General features: G+C 40.4%; 2 pseudogenes; one reads left to right on the top strand and one right to left on the bottom strand.

Moving 5' to 3' along the window:
• Positions 1-579: 579 nt before the first annotated feature.
• Positions 580-1,781, top strand: LOC133757126 (mortality factor 4-like protein 2; annotated as a pseudogene).
• An 809-nt stretch (positions 1,782-2,590) lies between these two features.
• Positions 2,591-2,746, bottom strand: LOC133757286 (U2 spliceosomal RNA; annotated as a pseudogene).
• Between the last annotated feature and the right edge of the window lie 1,061 nt (positions 2,747-3,807).

Genomic DNA, 3,807 nt, shown 5'->3' with positions numbered 1-3,807 from the left:
AGCAATAGAAGATGGCCCAAGTCCTTGGGCCCCTGCACCTGCATGGGAGATTCGCAAGAAGCTCCTGGCTTCTGGCTTCAGATCAGCGCAGCTCTGGCTGTTGTGACCAACTGGGGAGTGAACCAGCGGATGAAAGACCTCTCTCTCTCTGTCTCTCTCTCTGCCTCTCTTTCTTTCTGTGTGTAACTCTGCCTTTCAGATAAATATACAAATCTTTTTTAAAAAATCAGTACCATTCACATAGTTACAAAATGTTTAAAGCCCTTGGAATACATTTAACCAAGGATGTGAAATATCTCTACGATGAAAATTATGACTACAGCAGTTGGAGGAATGGCAGTGATCACACATCAGCTGCTGGGAAGAACTGGATTCTCGTTTCAGGTCACCAAAAGCTTAAGTTTACAATACAGTAAAAGGTCAGGAGGTCTGATCCTGATTGCAGAGCCGTCCTTGATTGCAGAATCTTGGGTTGTGTCTCCCACTCCATTCTCACAGACCAACTCAGGAGATCTGTAAAATCCGGGAACTCAGCAGGCATTCTTGGAAGGGAAAGAAGGAAGATAAAAACAGGGTTGCATGCATTCCAGAAAGCAAGGTTCTCAAACTCGTGGACAACACTCTGCGGAAGAAGACAACTGCAAAGAGCCAACTATGGGCAACACGCAGAGAAGTAAGAGGGGAGGTGCCTCCTCAGGAAAGAAGACAGCGGCCAACAGCCGAAGAACGTTGAACAAGCTCTCCCAAGATGATGAGGGGGCCGCTCAGCTGAGAACCCCCCTCAGGATCTGTGAGGAAGACAAGGAAGAACAAGCAGAAGACTTCTGAAACAGAGATGGCGGCAGTACCAGCAAAGCACCCCAGCTGCCTCTGAAGAAGAGGGCCCAGATCGATCCCCCTGTCAAAAGTGAGGATGTGTTCAAGAATAAGATGGAGGGGCCGGCGCCGTGGCTCACTTGGTTAATCCTCTGCCTGCGGCGCCGGCATCCCATATGGGCACTGGGTTCTAGTCCTGGTTGCTCCTCTTCCAATCCAGCTCTCTGCTGTGGCCCCGGAAGGCAGTGGAGGATGAACCAGGAGCTTGGGCCCTGCACCCGCATGGGAGACCAGGAGGAAGAACCTGGCTCCTGGCTTCGGATCGGCGTAGCTCAGCCATTTGGGGGGTTAACAAACGTAAGGAAGACCTTTCTCTCTGTCTCTCTCTCACTGTATAACTCTATCTGTCAAAAAAAAAAAAAAATAGGATGGAAGTCAAAGTGAAAATTCTTGAAGAATTAAAACCAAGACTTGTTGAGGACTGGGACTTAGTAACCAGGCGGAAACAGTTCTTTCAACTCCCTGCCAAGAAGAATGTAGATGCTAGTCTGGAAGAGTATGCCAATCGCAAGAAGTCACAGGGAAACACTGATAACAAGGAATATGCCGTCAATGACATTATGGGAGGTATAAAAGAGTATTTCAATGTGGTGTTGGGCACTCAGCTGCTCTACAAGTTTGAGAGACCCCAATATGCTGAAATCCTGTTGGCTCACCCTGATGCACCCTGGAGCACCACACCTACTGAGATTATTTGTGAGAACTGGAGCTTTATTGGCTTATATGCCCCTTGATGAGAAGAGCCTTGCTCTATTGTTGGGCTATTTGCACGATTTTCTAAAATACCCAGCAAAGAATTCTGCTTCTCTGTTTACTGCCAGTGATTACAAAGTGGTTTCTGCTGAGCACCACTGCAAAGCCCTGTGAGGGTCTACTGACCACTCACCATTGATGTCTGGTATCTGTAAAACACTTTTTTTTATTCTTAGTCTTTTTACTGCATAATTGATGTTCTTTAAAATTGTTACTGTATAACAGGGCTTATGTTTCAATTTGTTTTCTGTTCTATATTAAACAGAAAATAAAAGGAGTGCAAGCTCCTTTTCTCATTTCAAAGTTGCTACCAGTGTATGCAGTAATTAGAAAAAGAAGAACAATTCAGTAGAACATTTTATTGCATAGTTGACAACATTGCTTGAACGCTGGTGGTTCCATCCCTTTGACACTGCACAATTTTCTAATCTGTGTTAATGGTATGTGATAAAAATGCTCTGATTTCTAGTGCCAAAGGTTCAACTTATTGTATATACCAAAAACCCATGCATTTGTGCTCTATTTTTTTTTTTTTATGGTGCTTGAAGTAAAAACAGCCCATCCTCTGCACATCCATCCATGTTGTTCCTTAGGCATTCTATCTTTGCTCAAATTGTTGAAAGATGGTGATTTAGTTTCAAGGTTTTTGTATTTGAGTCTATTGCATGTTCTAACATGATAGAGGCAATGCATTATTGTGTAGCCATGGTTTTCTGGAGAAGTTGATATTTTAGGAATTGCATTTCAGATCTCAAATAAAAATTGTCTCTAAGTTTCAAAGAAAAAAAGAAAATTACAAAACATTAAAGAAATAGAATAAGACACAAAAAATGGAAAAATCTTTCATGTTCATGGATTGCAAGAATTAATATAATCAAAATTCCATATTATTCAAGGCAATGTGCAGATTAAGGATGATCCTGATCAAAATACCAAGGACATTCTTCTCAGATCTAGAAAAATAGGATGCTAAATTTCATATGGAAATGCAAGAGACTCCAAATAGCTAAAGCAATCATAAATAACAAAAACAAAGCTGGAGACATCACAATACCAGATTTCAAACTGATAAGAACAGATACTACACTTGATCTTAGCCAAAAGGCTGAGAAGCAATTTTATACCAGATTTCAAAACATATTAATTCCAGGGCAGTTATAATCAAAACAGCCTGGTACAGGCACAAAAATAGACATTTAGATCAATAGAACAGAAAAGAAAACCCAGAAATTAATCTACACAAGTACAACCAACTAATCTTTGACAAATGAGCTAAAATCCATCCCAGAAGAAAGGACAGTGACTTCAACAAATGGTGTTGGGGAAACTGGATTTGGATCTATGCATTCAGAAGTATGAAATAAGAACCCTATATTATATCTCATATACAAATCAATTCAAAATGGATCAAGGATCTAAATCTATAACTTGATACCATCAAATTACAGAGGAAAGCATAGGGGAAACAGTAAAACATTGACATAGGCAAAGACTTCTTGGAAAAGACCCCAGAAGCACAGGCAATCAAAGCCAAAATAGACAAATGGGATTACATCAAGTTGAAAAGTTTCTGCACTGCAAAAGAAACACTCAGCAAAATGAGGAGGCAACTGACAGAATGGGAGAAAATATTTGCCAACTATGGAACTGATATAGGATTGATATCCAGAATCTATAAAGAGCTTAAGAAACTCAACAATAACAAAACAAACAATCCAGTTAAGAAATGAGCAAAGGACTTGAACAGGCATTTTTCAAAAGAGGAAATTCAAATGGCCAACAGACACATGAAAAAATGCTCAGGATCAATAGCCATCAGGGAAATGCAAATCAAGATCACAATGAGGTTTCACCTCACCCCAATTAGAATGGCTCGCATCCAGAAATCAAATAAACAATAAATGCTGGCAAGGATGTGGCAAAAAGGGTACCCTAATCTACTGTTGGTGGGAATGTAAATTTGTACAGCCATTATGGAAGACAGCATGGAGATTCTCAGAAACCTGAAACTAGATCTATCATATGACTGAGCCATTCCACTCCTGGGAATTTACCCAAACCAAAAGAAATCAGCATATGAAAAAGTTATTTGTACCCCTTTTTATTAAAGTTCAATGTACTATAGGTAAGATACTGAATCAATCCAGATGTCCATCAACTGATAACTGGATAAAGAAA

The sequence above is a fragment of the Lepus europaeus genome, chromosome 3, assembly GCF_033115175.1.
Source record: "Lepus europaeus isolate LE1 chromosome 3, mLepTim1.pri, whole genome shotgun sequence".
Classification (NCBI taxonomy): domain Eukaryota; kingdom Metazoa; phylum Chordata; class Mammalia; order Lagomorpha; family Leporidae; genus Lepus; species Lepus europaeus.
Note: the sequence above shows the minus strand (reverse complement) of the source record. Positions and strands in the feature narration are given on the sequence as shown.